We start from the raw sequence: 22,852 nt of genomic DNA on the forward strand, positions 1-22,852 counted from the left end.
CGTGTGCTTTCAACTTGTGCATATAAACCACTGGGGTTCCTGCCTGTTGATCCTCCAAGGACACATTATAAGTATGTGGTCCCACAAACACATGGTAGGGAGAAAAGGAAAAGGATGATTTTCAGTCATTCACGTGAACAGAGCAAGGGATTCCAACAGGGTTCAAGGGTGTTTTTTAAAAGACTTTTTCTTTTTGGGGGTAAAAAATACATAACAAAATTTCCATGTTATCCCTTTTTAAGCGTATGTTTCAGTGGCGTCCAATATATTCACAATATTGTGGAGCCATCACCAGCATTTATCTCTAGAATTTTCTCATCACCCCCAACAGAAACTCTATACCTATTAAACAATAACTCCCCAAGCCCTCCTCCCCCAACCCCCTAGTACTCTATTCTATTCTATTCTTCTATCTCTGTAAATGTGCCTACTCTAGATATTTCTTGTAAGTGGAATCATACAATATTTGTCTTTTTATGCCTGGCTTCTTTGACTTAATAAAGTATTTCAGGGTTCAACCATGTAGTAGCATGTCAGAAGCCTGGCTTTGGATGTGGCCATTCTCAGGTGCTAGAATATCACAGAGATGGGAAAAGGAAAGTCCCTTCCAAAGTGTTTGTGTCTGGATCATTGAACACCGGTGATTAGGAGAGGAGCAGCGGTCCCACCAGCTGACAAGTGCTTGGGGGTCAAGAGCTCAGGGGCTCTCCTGCCCAGAGCATACTTGGCTAGGAACTTCCTGAATTTTTTGCTGGCAAATTGAGCTTTGATGCCCATTTCCTCCTCCATTTGAAGAGCTGGTTGTACTTTGCCAAGTGCTCAGATGGGCAAGGGGGCACCTGCCTTGGTTGGTCCAGGGCAGATCCAGTCACAAGGCTGGCAATGAAAGTATCTTCAGTTTCCCTGGCACAGTGAGAAATATGGTGCCCTATCCTTTGGATTGGGCCAGTTTGAACTCCTGAAAAGACTCTGTCACAGGGTCTTTTTCATTCACTCTAAGCAGAAGGCAGTTGCACAGAGTCCTTGCCCATAGGCTTGGGAATACGTTTCAGGTTGGTCACTGTGCAACCATCCCCTACCACCTGGGCACCACCTCCACTAGTGGAGAACTTCCAAGCTTCCCAGTCATACTGGTCTAAGGCATCTTCAGTGGATGCCACTAGGTAGTACTTGATGAAGGACTTGTACTCATTCACCAACTCATCAGAGTGATGTAACGGCTGGGGTCATGAGGAGACCCAAAGTTCAAGGTCATACTTTCCAAACTCTAAGAGGTAGATGCTGCTGCATCTGTGCCATTCACCAGCCTTTCCCATCACATTCCATGGCAACTCCAAGGCCCTGAATTCTTTAGGATATGAGCTGGCAAACTTTTCCTTAAAGGGCCAGACAGCAAATATTTTAGGCTTTGTGGGCCAAGAGGAAACATTGAAGATCTTATGCAGATAAAGATACTTAAACAGGGGCTTCCCTGGTGGCGCAGTGGTTGAGAATCCGCCTGCCAATGCAGGGGTCACGGGTTCGTGCCCTGGTCCGGGAAGATCCCACATGCCGCGGAGCAACTAAGCCCGTGAGCCATGGCCGCTAGGCCTGCGCGTCCGGAGCCTGTGCTCCGCAACGGGAGAGGTCACAGCAGTGAGAGGCCCGCATACCACAAAAAAAAAAAAAAAAAAAAAAGAAAAAAAAGATACTTAAACAACAAAAGAGAAGACAAAGTTCTTATTGATGAAATTAAAAATATGATAATAATGATTGAGTACATTATTTTGGGTAACAGGTCTATTAATAAGAAGAATGTAATTCTTTTTTTTTTTTTTTTTTTTTTTTTTTTTTTTGTGGTACGCGGGCCTCTCACTGTTGTGGCCTCTCCCATTGCGGAGCACAGGCTCCGGACGCACAGGTACAGCGGCCATGGCTCACGGGCCCAGCCTCTCCGCGGCATGTGGGATCTTCCCGGACCGGGGCACGAACCCGTGTCCCCTGCATCAGCAGGCGGATTCTCAACCACTGCGCCACCAGGGAAGCCCAGAAGAATGTAATTCTTTATGGGGGATAGGACTTTATTTTTATTTTTATTTTTTTAACATCTTTATTTGAGTATAACTGTTTTACAATAGTGTGTTAGTTTCTCCTTTACAACAAAATGAATCAGTTATACATATACATATGTTCCCATATCTCTTCCCTCTTGCATCACCCTCCCTCCCACCCTCCCTATCCCACCCCTCTAGGTGGTCACAAAGCACAGATGTGAACTCCCTGTGCTATGCTGCAGCTTCCCACTAGCTATCTAATTTACATTTGGTAGTGTTTATATGTCCCTGCCATCCTCTCACATCGTCACAGCTTACCCTTCCCCCTCCCCATATCCTCAAGTCCATGCTCTAGTAGGTCTGTGTTTTATTCCTGTCCTACCACTAATCTCTTCATGACATTTTTTTTCTTAGATTCCATATATATGTGTTAGCATACGGTATTTGTTTTTCTCCTTCTGACTTACTTCACTCTGTATGACAGACTCCAGGTCTATCCACCTCATTACAAATAACTCAGTTTCATTTCTTTTTATGGCTGAGTAATATTCCATTGTATATATGTGCCACATCTTCTTTATCCATTCATCTGTTGATGGACATTTAGGTTGCTTCAATGTCCTGGCTATGGTAAATAGAGCTGCAATAAACATTTTGGTACATGACTCTTTTTGAATTATGGTTTTCTCAGGGTATATGCCTAGTAGTGGGATTGCGGGGTCATATGGTAGTTCTATTTGTAGTTTTTTAAGGAACCTCCATACTGTTCTCCATAGTGGCTGTATCAATTTACATTCCCACCAGCAGTGCAAGAGTATTCCCTTTTCTCCACACCCTCTCCAGCATTTATTGTCTCTAGAGTTTTTGATGATGGCCAATCTGACCGGTGTGAGATGATATCTCATTGTAGTTTTGATTTGCATTTCTCTAATGATTTCATGTGTTTGTTGGCAATCTGTATATCTTCTTTGGAGAAATGTCTATTTAGTTCTTCTGCCCATTTTTGGATTGGGTTGTTTGTTTTTTTGTTATTGAGCTGCCTGAGTTGCTTATAAATTTTGGATATTAATCCTTTGTCAGTTGCTTCATTTGCAAATATTTTCTCCCATTCTGAGGGTTGTCTTTTGGTCTTGTTTATGGTATCCTTTGCTGTGCAAAAGCTTTTAAGTTTCATTAGATCCCATTTGTTTATTTTTGTTTTTATTTCCATTTCTCTAGGAGATGGATCAAAAAGGATCTTGCTGTGATTGATGTCATAGAGTGTTCTGCCTATGTTTTCCTCTAACAGTTTGATAGTGTCTGGCCTTACATTTAGGCCTTTAACCCATTTTGAGTTTATTTTTGTGTGGTGTTAGGGAGTGTTCTAATTTCATACTTTTACAGGTAGCTGTCCAGTTTTCCCAGCACCACTTATTGAAGAGGCTGTCTTTTCTCCACTGTATATCCTTCCCTCCTTTATCAAAGATAAGGTGACCATATGTGTGTGGGTTTATGTCTGGGCTTTCTATCCTGTTCCATTGATCTATATTTCTGTTTTTGTGCCAGTACCATACTGTCTTGATTACTGTGGCCTTGTAGTTTAATCTGAAGTCAGGGAGCCTGATTCCTCCAGCTCCATTGGGGATAGGACTTTAGTTAATTGAGGTTCAAAGTTAGTGTTCCTGTCATCATGGTAGAAAGGTGGCCTCATTCTTCTATACAGCCTTCCCTTGCTTCTCTGAAACACTGTTACCTTCCGTCTGGTGAACTCACAGGATTGTGTTACCTGAATCTCTTTTTTGGACTTACACTCTATCCACCCTAACAGTGTTGGAGAACTTGTCATATGGGGAAGCAAGTTAAGAGCACAAGCTCTGAGATAAGACTCCCAGTGTCTGCATTCTAGCTGAACTAATCATTAGCTGTGTGATCTTTGATGACTGCTAGACTATCTAGAAGCTTCCATTTGTTTCTTCATCTAAAAAAATGAGTAATAGTATCTACTTCATAGAGTTTTTATAAAGATTAAATGAGCTAATGAGTGCAGAGATTACAACAGTGCATGACATATTATAAAGCACTTGGTATTAATATTATACTTATTTTGATTTTTTGCAACCCTTTAAAAATGTGAAATCTTCTCGGCTGGAGAGCCACACGATAACAGGTAGCTGCCCGGCTTTGACCTGTGAGCCGTGCTTTGCTAATTCCTTCTCTAAGATGTTAGGAGCAAAATGCCCCTCCACAAAGCATCTTGGCCACACTTCTGATGACATCCTTCTGGTTGAGGTAGGCTTCTGCTGCCATGAGCATGGCTTTCCTGAAGTCACAGTTCCAACAGTGAGGATCACAAACTCCTGTATTGTCAGCTCGTTAGCAGAGTGAGAACTACCCTGGATCACAGTGAAAGCTGGAACCGGCCAGTCACTTCTGCACTGCCAGCCGGGACTCAATGTGACGGCACAGGGGGCCCCCTCTCAGCAGCTTCAGCTTTACAGGCAGCAAACGACACTTCTGGTATGATGTTCGCACCAAATTTAGGTTTATTCCCAGTGCCACCTGTGTCTGACATCAGTTTGTTACCCTCCTCCAGGGCCACCCACTCAGCTTCTAGCTCTTCAGGCCAGGTCTAACACCTTCACTGATGTGCTCAACAGTCTTTGAGATGCCTTTTCCTATTCAGCAAGTCTTATCACGGCACTGGAGCTCTTGGACCTCACAGACAATGAAACACTGCTGGGCACAGAGCTCCGAAGAGACCAGTGTAGGTTTCAGCCTTGACCATGGTGTTTCCATGACAATTGAGACCCCTGGCTTCTGTGGGTGTTGGAGGTGCTAACAGGAGGGTTACAGCAGCAAGCTCATGGGCCTCTGTCTTCTTATGCCCACCTCACTGAATGCTCACCTCCTTCTTCCGCCATCCCCTCTTCCTTCACGTTAAATATTAGCTTGGTCTGATGCATCCGCTGGCTGTAATTTCAGCAAACTTCTGTTTGTTAATCAGCTTCCATCAGTGTACAAAAATATGCCAGCTCACTCTTGGCTTTTCCTTATGCTCGACCTCAGAAAACATTCGTGAGCACGGAGGGCTTTGATTCCAGACAATTTCTCCAGTCTCTTATACTAGTCATCTGCACATCAGAAAAGTAAACAAGCCACTTGAATGCCAAGCATTTCCCATAACACTTATTTCTGATCTTTTCTCTTTCTCATCATGACCAACAACCAGGAGAGAGACCGTATAATTTACCATCCAGACCAAACACTTTCGCAGTAAACCGAGGCACCAACCAGAAATGATACATGAACTGGGATGACCAACTCCTGTGGTATTGGTCCTCCTCCAATCTACACTCATTTTTTATAAAGGAGACAGACTTTATAATACAAAGACTTCTAAGAGAATGCTGCACATTCCAAATCCAGACCACTCAAAACCCCAGAAACCAAGGCAGTTAAAACTCAAGAGGCGATACATATCTATGCAGTTGGTTGAACTGGAGCTGGTGAAAGCTGTCAGTAGAGAAGACTTCTCCAGTAAGTGGTTCATGGCTATAGAGCCTTTTCTGAGTCCCACCCGCCCCCATTCTGAAGACCCTTCTTTACAGTGAACCAGCGTCCCTTGACCTGCCTCGGTGTCCTGGTCACACCTGCAGCGAGGTTCTCCCTACACTCAGCTACCACTGCAGCTTCACCTAGCACATGGCTTCACCACCAGCCCCTAGACTGGGGCCAAGCCTAGGACAGGGTCCTGCTCATCTCTGCATTACCATGGAGGGGTGGAGGTCACATATCTCCTGCATATCCAATGTGCTCCAAAGAGGACCGCTGAATGAATAGATGAGTCAGAAAAGCTGAAGCCATCCCTTTGCTGTAGAGAAGAGGATTCAGCCCCCGCCGGAAGCATGTCTCGGGGAGGAAGAAGGGAAACCCCAACCTCACTCCCACCCTCACTGCCCACCTACCCACACATGCCAGGAGTGCTCCAGATCCAGGGCCTTTGCATTGGCTGTTCCCTCTCCCTGGAACATTTTTCCAACAGATACCCCATGGCTCACTCCTCCCTTTCCCCCTTTTTCAAATGTTGGCTCAGATCGGACCTTCTCAGAGTGGCCTTCCCTGACCATCCCATTTAACATAGCATCTGCTGTCCTACTCCCCCCACTGTGGCCCTTCCCACTCCGATCTCCTTTTGTCTTCTCATCACCATATCATGTATCTTGTGTATGGTCTGCCTCTGCCACAGGAGTGTAAGTTCCATGATGGAAGCACTGTGTCTATCTTGTTGATGGCTGCACCCCTAGTGCCTGGACATCATCAGAAGTCAGTGAATATTTACAAATAGAAGAAATCTGCCTCCTCCCGTCCTTTGTTACAACAAGAAGCCAGCTGTCCTCTTATCCAAACCCAGTACCTCCACCTGTGTTCGGAATTCCATCCCTTCCTGCCTTTGGCGATGCTTATTCTATCAACCACTTTTTCTCTCTTCTCCATATATTAACAGCTTCCTTTCAGCTGCGTAATAATTCTAGTCTTTATCTTGGACCTTGTATACGTCAGACTCTGTCCTACGAATTTTATATTACTTCATTTAAACCTGACAGTAGCCCGAGAATGCAGAAATGATGATCCATTTCTACCTGAGAAGAAACAGAGGCACAGAGAAGGGGAAAATCCTGCCCGGGGCCACACAACTACTAAGAAGGGATGTCAGGATTTGAACCCAGCAGGCTGGTTGAGACCAGCACTTTATGACTCTGCCATGTTGCTGGCTCATCCCCACTAGCATTTATATATATGTATGCTTTTCTCATCTTCAATAAATGACCCGACCTTCCTTTCATACACCCCTCAGCTACTTCTCTGTCTCTCGCCAGCACTTTGCAAACTTCTACACTGTGATTCCTTCCTCCACCCTGTCCCCCTACCACTCCATTCTGGTTCATGTCCCCAACACTCTATCAAAAGCACTCTTGTATGAACACCTTGTGATGGGCATGTCTGTCCCCATCTTATTTGAACTCTATCAACATTTGGTGGCACCTCCTCCTTCCTGGATAAGTAAAGTCAGGACTTCCTGGTTCTGGTCACAGGGTGGCCCTGGACAAACCTTCTCCCTCTGGAGGAAATAAGCTACTGGGAAGAGACATGATAAATGATCCCAAGTGAAGAGAAGGGTTAGAGTCCTCAGGGCATCTTTAGGATTCCTTCTGGCTCTGAAAATCCATTATTTTAAATCATGCTCCTCTCAACACTTTAAGGTTCCATTAATAATAACATAAAATCTCTCCTTGATTCTTTCTGTTCCCCTGACAGAGGGTGCCCCCCAATTAAAAATCTCAAATTTTCTCTATATTCACAACCAACAAGATTTTGTCCAGCATTACTTTCTATCAAAATATAGAAAATATTTTTCTTACAAAATATTAGTTTTATAAAATTTTCAGATACAAAATATGGTTGAATAGTTTTTTTAACAGCTTCCTTCCCCCCACCAAAATTTACTCCCCAAGAGCGATTGCTTCACTATGCCAGGTGACATTCCCAGTCCCAGACGTACATGTTAACAAAACACATCCTTAGGAAGGGGATGTGGATTCCAAGAGAACAGTGAAAATTATTAATAACTTCATTTGCTCGAGCTCCACCCTGTGCCAGGCAGTGTACCAGTGGCATGTTAATTTTCATATTTTGGTTTTAGAAATAGGACACGCAGGCTCAAAAAGTTTAAGTGATTTGCTCAGGGTCACCGCCAGCAAATAAACTGGCAGAGCAGGGATTCAGTTTGCATGTAGTCAAACCACGTGTGCCTGCAGAACACTGGCTCCTGCACCCTGCCCTTCACCTGCTGAATGTAAGAATTTAATACACAGTCAAAGAGATGCCAGAGACTTAAGAGGAAGCAAAGGTTACTCAACAAGTAGTTGTGAGACACTTGGTGAGCTAATTGGGAAAATATTCAAGTCAGATCCTCCACTGACACCACACTAATAAGGATAAAATGTGATCTAGCCATTAAAAACTATGCTTAGGAAGAGTTTTATATGAAAATTCATTCAATCCTATTTTAGTCCATTTGGGCAGCTAGAACATAATACCATAGTCTGGGGGGCTTATAAACAATACCAATTGATTGCTCACAGTTCTGGAGGCTGGAAGTCTGATGTCAGGGTGCCAGCATGGCCAGATGAGGGCCCTCTTCTAGGTCACAGACGTCTTTTATCCTCACATGGCGGAAGGGGTGAGGGGTCTCTCTGAAGCCTCTTCTATAAGGGCACTAACCCCATTCATGAGGCCTCCACCCTCATGACCTAATCATCCCCAAAGGCCCCATCTCCAAATACCATCACATTGGGCATTAGGATTCCAACATGTGAATAGCGGGGTGGAGGACACAAACATTCAAACCATAGCACTTCCACCGGCCCATCACTTAGCATCCACTATTAACAGTTGCTGCGGCCTCCTGCTGCAGACACAGTGTTAGCCTTGGCTGTCGTTTTCCTCTTTTTTATTGTATTAGAAATATACCACTGCAAAACCTTAACAGAGAGGTTGGCATCCCTGAAAACTTCTCATTTCATTCATGTCACACGGTGTGGATAAATCCGTGCTCTTTAAAGAGAAGCAGAACGTCTGTCTAACGTGCTGTGCTCTGCTCTTGAACCCGCCTCGCTGGGACCTGAAAGCCCTCTGCCTTAAGCCGGGCTTTCTTCCCTCCCCTTTGTTCACTTGACAGACCTGCATTCAGAGAGGCCGTGTCCCTATTAACACAGCTGCAGCCTTTTCCTGAGAAAACCCCTGGAGGGCACCTGGGTTGGCGACAACTTTAAAGTCACTTTTCTTCTGTGTGTTTGATATGTCTTGTCCCCTTCCCTACTCTGCGAGACCTGTATAATATGGCTCCCCCGACAGCCGACACCACTCAGGGAATGTCGCCGTCGCCCGGAAGGAGGACGGTGAGACCATCAGTGAGGGGGCTGGAGTTCTGGTTCCCAACGTGCTCTAGCTTTGCAGCCCTTGGCCTCTCGAGGTCTTGAGGTCCTTCTCTGCAAAGCGGGGTCTTGTGGTGGGATTAAAGCAAGAAGCCCCGGGCAGACGTGAATGTCAGTTGCAGTGTTGTTATTGAAGGTGATGGCTGCTGCCTTCGGGATCAGAAGAAACCACTGCTGCGTGGGGACTCTGCTGAGCTCCCTCAGATCAGCTGCCCTCAGGGAAGCTGCCTTCCAACAGCATGGTCCATTAGGGAGAAATAAGGAGCGGTGGATGGAAGAAAATGGAACGTGTTATCTGTGGCAGAACTGTGATTCTCACCGCTGCTGCTGCTCTGTCGGATGGCTCTGTGGCCGTCCAGTGGGGAGACCTGCCCGAGATTAAATTACTGCATTTTCCTTTCTTCAGCAAATAAGTGCTCAGCCAACTAGCACGAGAGGCACATCTGACAGTCATGGTGCCAAGACCTGGGTGTGGTCCATCCACTGGCCACGGGGCTGTGCTGGATGGAGCCCCAATGGGACCCACAGGGCGTGGCTTGGTCCCTGAGTGGGTTGACAGCACATCAGTTGTCCTGAACGAGACCCTGAAATGTCCCTTAGGTCCTAGATTCCCTCCTCCTTCATCAGGTGTCAACACTCCTCCAGGTTTTCCTTGAAACTCTTCTCTGCTGCTCCCTCCCAGCCCTTCCTCCTAGGCCCTTCCCTTAGATGTCAGGGTTGCTCAGAGCCCACCCTTAGCCCTTGAGAAGCCCCGGCTTCCATTGTTCCTCTACATGCCCACAACTCCCGATGCAATTCCAGGTTCCAGAATCACAGCACAGCCTAGTCACCACCACACAGACCTCAGACCTGACCCGCGCTCACACCCCCAACCTGCTCTCCCCCAGGTTTCTCTCAGGGAATGGCACCCACCCAGTCATGCAGAATCAGGGTGCTGTGGACACTCCCCATCCTCTCTCACCAGGTTTCCCCTCCAAGATCACCCAGGCTTCAGACTCTCCCACCTGAGGACAGCAGGTGCCATGCCCTCACGCCTTCCCTCAGGTCCCCCGCCATGGTTTCTGTCTTAGCTCCCTGTCTGCAGAGAGTCATCCTTTGCCAAATGCTCCCACGTGGGACCCGGATTTCCAAAATGCAAAGTGCAGCATGGTGCTTCCTCCTTGAAGCTCTTCTGGGTTCCCTCACCGAACCCCATTACTTTCAAAATAAAGTTTGGATTCCTTAGCATAGCACAGAAGACTCTTGCTGAGCTGGCCCTCTTTGTCCTCATCTCCACTTTCTCACACATCCACCTGCTAACCACAAGATTGTGCCTTTGAACATTACCCTCTCTCTCCAGAACCCTTTATTCTGTTTTCCATTTACTTAATTCAGAGTTTATGACTCGCCAGCCCCAGGTCGTATCTGGCCTGGGGAGCTTGCACAATGTTAAATCTTTTAGGATTAAGAGGCCAATGGTAAAAACTCAAGGGATTAGTCATTATAAAATATCTTAAATTTTGGCTTCTTTTGAACAATCAGAACAATCAGAATGGCAACCCTGAACCCTAGTAACTGGTGGAGATGAGAAGCAGCTGTGTCTCATGTTGCGGCGGGGTATAAACTATATTTTCCCACAGTCCACACCACTCCTTACTGTCTTACACTGAACTGTTTCACTTATTTATGTGACCTGACTAGACCTTGAAGGCATTTGAGTTTGAGATCCCTAGACCCACTCCTACTCAGGTAGCAAAACTCAGCTCATGTCACCTTCTCCATGACCTTCCCTGACTCAGAAGCCCCGCTTATGCCAGGTACAGCAAGGCTACAGGACCTAAGGGTGTACAGGAAGTGGCAGGGGGTACTAGTTCCTTGCTCCCTTTCAATGACAACTGACAAGATGCTTATTGATAAAAATCAACCAGAGCAGAAGAGGAAATCCCAGAGGCACCGTCGTCCCCACCCCACACACAATATTCAGAAAACCAAAGTTCTGGCAAAGAAAATTTGGGAGCTCCATTCTCTCTATGATGTGGCACGAGGCTGCATTCTTGGACCTGCTGATTGAATCACTAACTGATAGACTAGTCATAGAAAGCCAGCCCTGGCTCTGGAAGGATACTCAGCCCTAACGCCTTAGGTGTGAGCTGCGGTCTCCATCCCCACTCCCCAGAGCATGTTCTGTGGGAGTCCAAGGCTCTGGGGAGGAATTGGGGGCGGGGGTTCTGCCCTTTGGGTCCCCCTTGTGAGCTGCTTTCTGATTGCCTTTGAGAAAAGCTCCGAATTAGTGCTCAGGGTGGAGAAAATGAACTCTAGCCCTGTTGCTTCAGGGCACGGAAAGTGACATCAGCCAACAAACATCACTGCAGCTGGTAGCAGGTGGGGGGTGGGACGCGGATGGGTGTAAGGAGGATGGTGGCACCCAAGGCTGTGTCCAGGTTGATGCTAGAATCGCGTGTCTGAATGGGGACTTGAGGAGGCATCTGCTCAGGTGGATAGTGAAGAAGCGACCATCACCAGAGTTAACACTGACTAGGCACTTACCACAGGGCAGACACGGCCCAAACCCTCACTGTGGATTTTCTCCTTTTGTCCCTATCGCAGCCCTAAGAGGTGGGCCTTCTTATGACTCCCATTTTGTTTAGGGATGTTAAGCATCATATCCAAGGGTTTACAGGGTAGAGGGAGCTGGGTCAGGATTTGAACCCGGCTCTGTCTGACGGATTATCTCCAAATCAGGAACTTGGTGCAAGAGGTTGGGGTGGAGTGGTGGTGAAAGTCTGAGCTCAGTCAGAACTGTAACGGGAGCAAACCCAGAAGAGAAGCCAGAGAGCAGGGCCAGACGGTCATCGTACCTGGGACTCTACACCTGACTCCAGACATGCCCGCAATTCCAGCTGCCACAGCTGAGAGGAGGAGGTGTGAAGCCATGACAGGACAAGCGGAGTGTACAAGTGACCTGGGGTCATTCCATACCTCTTGATTCCCACCCCTCATTCTAGGAGACTTTGACCCTAACACTTTGAATATTTCCAGCAGCTTCGGACAAGAAGTTCAGGCTGTGCAGAAGCCTGGGAACCTGGTTCCTGTTCTAAACAAGCACAAGGGAGAGGAATAAAGATGGGTTAACAGGAAGCCCCCCTCCTTTGATTTTCCTCTTGCCCTAAGCATCAGTCCAGACGTCCAGGGTGGGCTGGGCCCTGAGGTGGCATCACAGTCACAGGCCTGCCTACCTCCAAGGTCTGGGCTGGTGGCTCTGGACGGTACCCAGGGGACAGTGGCTCAAGTTGTCACTGAGGGCTCCGCATCTGGGGGCTCCTTCAGAGCCTCACCCTCTTCCCATTTCTCCTGCCATCACATTCCTGTAGAAGATACTGGGGGAGAAGGCTAGGGTGAAGGGGGACACTCCGGCCCCTCCTTGAGGTTTAGAATAATCAAGAGGCAAAGAGAATTCTCTACCTCCCGACTTCTCGTGTGACTGCAGTGGACTGACAGGTGGACAGGAAATTTAACCCTTTTTTTTCCTAGATAGTAGAACACCTGCACATGCTTTTCATGGGCACATTCAGAACCAGGTGATTCTATGGGTGGGAGCAGGGAGAGGATACCCAGAGCCTACCCATCCCCTGGCAGAGGGGATGGGAGAAAGGGATTTAGCCTCTTGTTTTCTTGATGGAAATGCCTCTTTCACCCAACACTGTCGTTAACACGGGCTTTGGTGAGATCCCTAACTCCACCCTCACTAGCGGAATATGTAAAATGGAGCTTCCTCACCTCTTAAAATGAGTAAACCGTGAAGAGTAAAAGAGATAATGAATACGTATAAACAGCTTGGCAGATGCTATTTTTAATTTTATTTTTATTGCTGTTCCTATTAAACTTTTCTGAGAAGAGAGAGTAGGTCATGGCTGAATTCTTCCTTCTCTTCTTTTTGTTCTAATTAACGTGCGTGATGGGCCCTGGGCTGGGCTCTGGGGTCACAGTGGGGGACGGAGACAGTCTCCAGTCTGAAGGTGCTTAAAATTGAAATGTGGAGACAAGAAACGCTCACACACATACACATACAGGAAACACTGCAGCAAAGGAATGGAATCATAACCACCCATCCATACACTGGGTGATGCTAAAAAGAAACCAGGAGAAGCAGTGATTAGAGACTGAGGGTATACTTGGGAATGGGCAGGGAAGAGCTGTTTGGGGGGATGGCATTTTGCCAGAACCCCAGAATACGAGGAGGGCAGCCTCAAAAGGGCTCTGGGAAGAGCATCAGGCAGAGGGGTCTGCACAAGCCATGGTCCCAAAGCAAGAAGAGCCTGATGGGTGACTGGATCCCAATCTTCTGTCATGTAAAATTCATGTTGTTTCTGGGCCCTCCTCACCCCATAAGATGGTCTCTGAATCTTCATCGCCATCTCTGTTTATTGGTCCCATTTTCTCCTCAAGATGGTGACTTTCTCATATAACCTCTCCCTCTTTCCTTCTCTCCTCTCGTTCTTTCTTTACCTTATTTTTACAAATACACTTTTTAAATTTTTAAAATATTCTCCTTCTGTCTGGTCCTGCTCCTGACCTGCTTCTCTTTGCCTCTCAAACTTCTAGCAAGGCCAGACTGTAATCACGGCCCCCTTTTATCAGGGACCTCTGAAATCTCGCATCACCTCAACACACCAAGGAAAGAGGTCTCTCAACTGTCACCCAGAGCCCGCTGATGCCCTAGCCAGTGGCCATGGAGAATCCTCATCCCATGCGCCCTTCTGCTGGGGGCGCTTGCCCCCCCTTGGTCACAGCTTTGGTCTCTCGGTTCTCCCCTCACTTCTTTGTCCTTCTCCATGCCCTTTGCTCCCTTGGTTCCTCCTTCCAACTCTCTAAATGAGGGCAAAGACCGAAGCTTAATCCTGAGGTCTCATGGCTTCAACCGTCTCCCTCCAAATGGCTTCTGATCTCCGTCTCAGCTCTGACCTCTCTCCTAAATATTATTCTCTTACGTATTGGTTACAGTTGCCCACCATCTAGGTGACCAAGGACAAGTCCCTTCCCATCTTGGCGTGTCATTGTTGTACCTGGAAAATACAGGGGAATGGGCTGGCTGGCCTCGTTTGTACCTACACTCCAATAATTGGTGATTCAATGATTTTAAATGTTTTCATTCCTACATAGATGAACTCTATCCTCTTAAAATCATCATGTTTGGGCTTCCCTGGTGGCGCAGTGGTTGAGAATCCGCCTGCCGATGCAGGAGACACGGGTTCGTGCCCTGGTCCGGGAAGATCCCACATGCCGCGGAGCAACTAAGCCCGTGAGCCATGGCCGCTAGGCCTGCGCGTCCGGAGCCTGTGCTCCGCAACGGGAGAGGCCACACAGTGAGAGGCCCGCATACCGCAAAAAAAAAAAAAAAAAATCATCATGTTTAAAGTCAAACTCACCATGGGACCTTAAGGCATAGCTTTCCCTCTGGATTCCAATACCCACAGTGGGCTCAGCCATCACTGACCATCCCAGAGTATTGTCATTTCTCCTCTGTAACCAAGACTCCCTAGCTCTCTCTTCCTTTCCATTTTTAGCCCCCGCCCCCCAGCCCAGACCCTCCATGCTGCTCCTATAGATGACCTGGGTGGTCTCCCTAGCCTCTGCCCCTTGCAGCAACATACAGTCTACACATTCCTGTTCAAAACATTTCAAGGGTCTCAACTGTTCATAGCAGCTCCTCTTCAGGTTTGGGGAATCCTTTGAGAATCCTTTAAAATGTACAGATCCTCTGTCCAGAGAAATGCCTAAGATTTCAAGGGGTTCATGGATCTCCTAAAACCCATCACAGACTCTTTAGAGGTCTTTGGACCCCAGATTAGACCAAAGCAACCCCCCGAAGAATCAAGTGTGAGTCCTTCATCCCCTGACAGCCTGGCTCTGCACGCCCTGTCCTATCTTACTTTCCTCCACCCTCAGGTCCTCCCGAAGCCCCCCACTCCAGCCAAGCCCCAAAGGTAGGAACAGCTCCTTGATGTGCACTTGAACCTTCTTTGTCTCAGGCCGTTCTCCCCATCTGGATCATCATTCTTCTTCCAGCTAAATCTTGGACCATTCCTTCAAGTTCCCACCCTCATCCCACCTCCTCTAGAAAATGTTTCTCTTGCCACCGCCCTTTGTGGGGACTCCCTCTTTGGAGCTCCTACAGATCTGAATCATCATCACTAGGAGCACAATATTGCCAATTTTTGTTTCTATGACATGGCAGGGCTCACCACTGAGGACAGGGATGCTTACTACGTTGAGATGCTTGCTGGTGATAATGAATCTTCCTGATAACTGAAGGAAGAAGGCTTCCGAAATCCTCCAGTTGAGCTATGACTGATGCCAGCTTCTCTATATTTTATAACATACACTCACATGCTTTTCTAAAACGTGGTATATTGAGCATAGTTTATCTGGAACACCCATCCTGCTGTAATAGAATGATTCTCCAAGTGGTACTGAGAGGCGGGGAATAAAGATGCTACTGAGCCTGTCTTGCCAGTTCATCAAGAGGCCTCATTGAGATGTGAAAGCATCCACTGTGATGCCTGGCATGTGGCAGACCCTCAGTGTGTAAGTTTGCCTTCCACCTCCCTTAGAGTGGCTTTTTCCCCTTTTAAATGTAGAGCAGGTGGTAGGTGAAACTAGCTCAGCACCTATTTATTGCCCTACTCTTAAGATTTCAGAGAAAGGAATTTAGAGGCATAGAAAAAGGATTAGCTATTTCCAGTGAGTCTGGACTCACTCAACAGGGAAGGTATCCAGTGGTGATGTTTTGCAGCTAGAGAAGACCTGTGGGTTTGTTGAACCTCATTTACAGATGGGGAAATTGAGGCCCTGAGAGCTTAGGGCCTGCCCTTGAGGTGGCCGATCTCCCAGCTCTCACTCACCCCAGACATGTTTCTCATCCTCACACAGGATGATGTGTGATGCACATTCCTGTTCAAAACATTTCAAGGGTCTCAACTGTTCATAGCGGCTCCTCTTCATTGTGGTATGCTTTGAGAATCCTTTAAAATGTACGGATCCTCTGTCCAGAGAAATGCCTAAGATTTCAAGAGTTTCTCCTCCATCAGACCACAAACTCCTCAAGCACTTTTTCTGTGCTGGGTTCATCTTGCATGTCACCAGCACCTCGCACAGGGCTGTGAGCCCTTGTGTGTGACGAATCAGATGCATTTTACTCACACAGCTTTGTGATGACCACACAAGGCTCGTGGTAAGTCACGGAAACCAGGTACCAGGGAGACTTCCTGAGGCTTTTCTCTAGGGCTGCTGGGATGCCTTGTAAGGCAGCTGTTTCTGTACCTAATTGGGAACAGACTGACTTTTCCAGCAGACTTGGCCCATGGCAGTGGGTGTGCTGGTTACACTAAAATGCTGTACTTGAGAAACAGTCATTGAGCATTTACTGGGCGACATGTCCTGGGTATATGGAGATGAACAGGATAGAAATGGATCTTTCCCTCATAGAGAATCATCTTGTGGAAGATGAAAAAAAGAAGAATAGAAGTAAATATACCATCACCTGGTCCAGGCAGAACAACCCTCTCCAGTGGCTAATCTCCACCTATTTCCAAGACAGAAAATAAAAACAACACTACACAATGGGAATCTGATGAAGACCCCAAATCCAAAAGTCAACAGTTTGCTTTATTTTATCTCAATTGATCTCAACTCTCAAATATTCCAGCTTCAAAAGGTAAGATTAGGTACCATTAAGCCAGCCAGACCGGCATTGATTTAAAAACCCTCCTTGATACTACAGGATGAAGGAGGTTGCAGACCCTTATTAATCTCTTTGTTATCAGCATGATCTCAGCCTGCCAGGAGCCAGAGCACCTGATTCCCAATTCTGGTCACATCCACATCCCTCCTGTCCTCTGGCTTCTGCGTACCAGGCCATGGAGCTTGTGTACAGCACCATGAGTTACCCTGTTAAGAAAACTTTAACAGTGGGCTGGTCTTTTCTCCAAGGAATCAGGGAAAAGGCAAAGTGCGTTTCATCTATAACCAAGACGGAACTCAATGGATTTCAATTCAGACAATTATGTGGGAGCTGATATAAACCACCATATTTTCTCTCCTTTGGCCATGGAAAGGAATATATAAATGATTGCAGAATGTAGGTGGCAGGAGCTGTTCTGAGCTTCTCTCTGGAACTAACTCCCTCCTTCCTGCCCTCCCCCCTTCCCTTCCTTTGTTCTGCAAAGCAGCCCTTAACTCTCTGCCAGGCACTGTGCAAGGGGCTGAAGGTACAACGCAGCACAGATGTGAAATAGTCCTAGCCCTCCTAAAGCTACAATCTACCAGGTAGGAAAGGCACCGTGCAAGAAGTATGAACTGTGAGAGAGAAAATATAGAGGGTGCCGGGAGACTCTAAGATGGGAGTCTCACCTAGTGGTGTTTCTGGGAGTCTGTGGCAGGGCTCAATCATCCTTTGAGTCAGCCACAAGGTTGTTTCATTAGAGAATTCTTTTTTTTTTTTTTTTTTTGCGGTACGCGGGCCTCTCACTGTTGTGGCCTCTCCTGTTGCGGAGCACAGGCTCCGGACGCGCAGGCTCAGCGGCCGTGGCTCACGGGCCCAGCCGCTCCGCGGCATGTGGGATCTTCCCGGACCGGGGCACGAACCCGTGTCCCCTGCATCGGTAGGCGGACTCTCAACCACTGCGCCACCAGGGAAGCCCTGGAGAATTCTTTTTGTGAGCACTGGGCAATTTCCCAGATACAATGAGAAATCGTATCTGTAACTAGGTACTTTTTTGGAAGATTAACTCACTTACTCTATAGAAGTTTTACAAGGACTTGTCGCGGCTTTGCTGCCAAAGGGGCAGATAATGGTCACAAAGAGAAGTAAAGCAAGCACATCATCACAGCATCGACTTCAGTCATTTTTGGGGTCTACCTTTACGTGTTTTGCTAATCCCACTTTATTGACTTAATAGTTTTCTTTAAATCGACTCACTTAAAAACTTAAATGAATTAATCATCAAAGGAACCTTTATATCACTACCATAAATAGAATACCAATATCCCTTGCCCTAAATAGAAAGTAATGGCAAAAATAAATACAATTAAATTCTTGGCTTCCACCCTGCCCAGAGGCTGTCTTTATCTCAAGTAGCAGATTGGTTTTAAAAGGCTCCCCTCTACTTGCCTTCCATAGCCCCTAGAGACCTCCCCCATCAATTCCTCTGCTTTTTATAACTGAGAATGGAGTTTGGAATTAGACTGCTGGCTGGGCAGACCACCAAAACCACTCAGGAACCCCAAGAACCCTAGGGAACTGTAACTGCATGTGCCAACTGTGAATTGGGCCCATTGGCTGTGTGAATGATCACAACCAAGCCAAGCTCATGAGGGGACTTAATGACACACTCAAGGAGTACTTGGCAGACCAGCTTCTCTGGAAATTTCTAGCACATGCTCCAGCTCTGGGTCAAAGTTAGTCTGGTACAGACATTGCGGCCTCCTTAAGCTCGTTTAATAAATCAATTCAACCCTTGGTTAAGATTTCTCCTTGCCTTGGGACTTCCCTGGTGGTCCAGTGGTTAAGACCCTGTGCTCCCAATGCAGGGGGCATGGGTTCGATCCCTGGTGGGAGAACTAATATCCCATATGCTGCAAGGCATGGCCAAAAAACCCCCCAAATCCAAGTTTTAAGAACTTCTTGGCCAAGAAAGTTGCAAAGCAAGGGTTAACTCTGAAATCAAGATTAAAAGAAAAAAGCCTCATGGATGAGATGGAAAATAAACTGCATTTAAAAAAAAATTTCTCCTTGCCTTACTTCATGCCTCAGGCCTCATTTGTGGGAGGGTGAAAGGGAGAGAAGTAGGTTAATCCACAGGCCTAAACCCCGGCACCCCGGAAACGGCCAGGTAGACCTTCATAAAATTCAGTTCTTTTTTCTGTGTTTATCAAGAAGTTACTTTACCTGAGTCTCAGTTTACTCATCCATACAATGGGTTTTTCCAGGGTTTTCAAATGAAATAATGTATGAAAACCCCTGATGCGCACACAGGCATCCAGCTGTAATAATAACGATTACTGATTTTTCTGACATCCTTTTGAGAGTCAAGGTCAACTCTGGTGGGCAATGGGGATCCTCAGACAAGTTTCCCCTGGTTTGATGGGCCAAGGTCTTTGCCTTGGGCTGGGGCTCTGCAGAAAGCCATGAAACCAATTATTCCCACCAGTGCAGGGAGTGTATATGCAAATTACCTGGGGGTCTTGTTCCGATGCAGATTTCATCAGGTGTGGGTCTGGGGTGAGGCCTGAGATTTTGCATTTCTACCAAAACTCCAGGTGAAGCCCATGTGGCTGGTCCAAGAACCACACTTTGATTGACAAGGCCCAATGGTTCTCCAAGTGTGGTCCTCAAAAGGGCCAGAGATATCAGCATCATCTGGAACTTGTTAGTGATGCCATTTCTCAGGCCCCACCCCAGACCTGCTGAAGCAGAAACTCTGGGGTGGGGCCGGCACTGTTTGTAACAGCCCCCAGTTTTGGCACTGCCTGCCCCTGGAAACCACAGCACTCGCTCACTCCAGGTGTCTTCTGGGAGTTGCCTGGCGCTCCTGGGAGTTGTTCTGGGAGCCTAAATGGGGAGAGTCAGCTGTATCTCAGCAGGTTCCAGACCAGCAGGAGCCAGATCTCTGGGGATCAGCATTTTGGGACTCCCTTCTCTGTTCCCTTGAGCCAAAAACACTAACCATGGCTACTCTGATGCAGATGGTAAGAAAAGCGCAGCTAGGAACCCGGATCTGGGAGGGAGGGGTGGTCTGGGCTATCTGCACCCTTGGCCTCCCACCTCTCTCCCCCCTGCTTCCCTCCCCCCACCAACTCCCTGACTTCCATGCAGTTTAGACTTTGACAGAGACCTTATGGGCCCCTCCACTGAAGTTAGACAGGAAGGCAGGCCCAAGAGTAGTTATATGTTTGCACTTTCCAAGGTCCTAAATCCCAGGTGTTGGGAATTTGGGCCCCCTCCAGCAAGTGTATCCAGATATGCTCACAACAAAGAAATGGTTTATATATCTCTAATTCTAGTCTACGTCCCTTTCTCTTTTCCTCCCTCTACTGCCTCCCAACCATGATTTTTGTACTATATCATTTTCTGAATTAAATAGTACTCACATTGATGTTGCTTTGTTAAGACCACAACTATGCTCTTCAAATAAATCACTGTGTCTTGAGCACCTGCCAGGCACTCTTCTGGCTGCTTTCATTTGTGTGTGTGTGTGTGTGTGTGTGTGTGTGTGTGTGCAAGTGTGCGTTTAGTTGTGGTAAAATACACCTAACATAAAATTTACCATTTTCACCATTTTCAACTGTACGGTTCAGTAGTGTCAAGTACATTCACATTGCTGTGCAACCAATCTCCAGAGTTCTCATCCTGCAAAACTGAAGCTCTGTGCCAACTGAACAGCAACTCCCCTCCCCTAGCTCCTGGCAACCACCACTCTACTTTCTGTCTCCATGAATTTGACTATTCTAGTTATCTCATATAAGTGGACACATACAATATCTGTTCTCTGTGTCTGGTTTATTTCACTTAGTATAATGTCCTCAAGGCTCATCCATGTCGTAGCATGTGTCAGAATTTCTTTCCCTTTTAAGGCTGAGTAACATTCCATTGTATATACATACCACATTTTGCTTATCCATTCATCTGTTGATGGACATTTTTTCGCTATTGCAAATAATACTGCTATAAACACGGGTATAAAAATATCTGTTCAAATCCCTGCTTCTGATTCTTTGGGGTATATACCCAGAAGTGGAATTGCTGGGTCAGATGGTAATTCTATTTTTAATTTTTTGAGGAACCATCCTGTTGTTTTCCACAGCAGCTGCACCATTTTACTTTCCCACGATTTATCATTTACTCCCCAGGACACTGTGAGTTGGATACTAGTAACTCCATTATACAGATTAGGAAACTGAGGCTCAGAGAGGTGAAGCCACCTGCCTGAGGTCACAAGTAATAAGTGTTTCATAAGCAATTAGAGCCTCAGTCTTTCCATAGCAGCTCCCAGGGGTTCCAAAGGTGTGGCCTAGTGTCCAGAGGTATGAGCAATGAGTCTGGCTCGTAGGGAAGACTTGACAGTCCTTACTGACTGGAGAAAAGGAAGGACCCAGGCTGGCAGATGGGAGAGATTTTACAAAGAAGCCCTAAGGGAGTCATCCTAATGATGCTGGAGGGCAGAGCTTTGGTGGCGGTACCCTCTGGAGAAGGGGCTGTGGAGCCTTAGCTGGCTCCACCTCCAATGCTGGATGGTCCTGGTCTTCTGGAGGCTATTTGTCAAGGAGGTGCTGCTCTCGTGCTGCAGTCTAAGAAGCTCTCTGCCCAGGCCAGGACCTGTACACCACTGTGGGTTTCTCTCTTGTCCTTCTCTTTGCCTCTCCTGGGAACTAAACCTATGGACTGGGGTGTAGTTTGGACATCAGGCAGAGTCCGCTTAGAGCTAACTCCCAAACTTAGGAACCTCAGAGGTGCAGTAGGAGGGGGCTTTGCTGCTTACAGGAGAAGAGCAAACGAAAGTCTCCTGATCTATCAATTTACCAGCTCATTTTCTCCGGGTATCTTAGCCTCCCCGCTTCATTATTTAAGCCACGGTGGCATTTACTAAGCAAGAAGGTGTGAATTAATCCTGTGTAGCGCTCCTCTGAGCATGGCCAATATTCATGTTCTTGAAATTGGAGATGGGAAACCTAACAGCAAGCGCCCACACCTCGCTGGACAGAGTTCAAGGGTGTGTGCCCCTCCTCAGCATTGGCTGAAACGTTGCACCCAAGGGCGTGGTCGCCATGGTGCTTGGGAGGCTCACCTGACCTGCCACGAGCCCTTTCTGAAGTCCTAATGTTTCCAGCTTCCCTTTGCAAACTGTCTTTGTGCTACAGAAAATGGCCCAAGGCAGGAGATAGGAGGAAGAGGGAACAGGGGCAGGCAGCCCGGTGATTTGGGGACACAGAAGTCACTATGAACAGCGTGGGTGATGGAGTCAGGCAAACTTGGCTGGCACCTCATTTCCTTGTTACTGGCTGTGTGACCTTAGCAAGTCGTGGCACCTCTTTGGGCCCCTACTTCCTCATCTGCAGATGAGTAAATGTGGCGGTTGTGAGGCTTAAGAGAGGGCCCCGTGCAGCTCTCAGCACAACGTCAGCTCCGAGGAAACGGGCTCCCTGGGCCTGTACAATCTCCCTGCAGAAGCCTGTCCCCTCCCAGCCTGCCTTCTTCCTTCCTTGCCAGGTTCCAGGAAGCTGACTGCACTAGCCCTTCTCTCTTTCCCCAGAAGAAAATTCCTCCAGGCCTTAATCATCTGTGTTGTTTTTCTCTCCCGTCAGCGTGTGTGTACGTGTGTGTGTCTACTCTAATGAGCTGGTCAAACAAATATGCTCCAGAGCCACTCTGATGAGACCTGGTGGGGACAAGGAGGGGGCTGGACGGGAGGGAAAGGGGGAAGGTGGAGTGGGGGGCACCATTCCAAAACAAGATGCTGCGGATCTGGTGACCCTAAATTGCATTGATCTTCTGGGCTGCCATATTCCATTACAGCCTCGCTTCTAGTTTCCTGTCTCCTGAGCTCTCTTCCAGCATTGCTGCTTTCCGTGTTTCTCTCTCCCACAGACCTCTCTCTTTCCAAGCTTTACCCTTTGGAAACACGAGCATGCATATTTTCCCCACTGGATGTCATTTCGTACGTCAGTTGTGGAGAGTTCTACTAATTCCCTGGAAGCTGGGTTCCCATCCCAACTCTGCAACTGACTAGCTATGTGACTTGGCCAAGTTACTTAACTGTTATGTGCCTCAGGTTCCTCATTATAAAATGGAGATAATAACGATATGGACCT

At 47.2% G+C, this 22,852-nt stretch overlaps 1 protein-coding gene, 1 non-coding gene and 1 pseudogene across 2 annotated transcripts in view; all 3 read right to left on the reverse strand.

The window, feature by feature from the left end:
* Nucleotides 1-22,852, reverse strand: part of ST8SIA2 (ST8 alpha-N-acetyl-neuraminide alpha-2,8-sialyltransferase 2) — a 61,700-nt gene that overhangs the window by 31,306 nt on the left and 7,542 nt on the right. The window lies entirely within an intron of this gene.
* Nucleotides 628-1,316, reverse strand: LOC136793731 (alpha-enolase pseudogene; annotated as a pseudogene).
* Nucleotides 8,525-8,663, reverse strand: LOC131754205 (small nucleolar RNA U109). Its single transcript, XR_009335235.1, has one exon. It is a non-coding gene; the product is annotated as a small nucleolar RNA U109 (small nucleolar RNA).

This window comes from Kogia breviceps, chromosome 3, assembly GCF_026419965.1.
Source record: "Kogia breviceps isolate mKogBre1 chromosome 3, mKogBre1 haplotype 1, whole genome shotgun sequence".
Classification (NCBI taxonomy): domain Eukaryota; kingdom Metazoa; phylum Chordata; class Mammalia; order Artiodactyla; family Physeteridae; genus Kogia; species Kogia breviceps.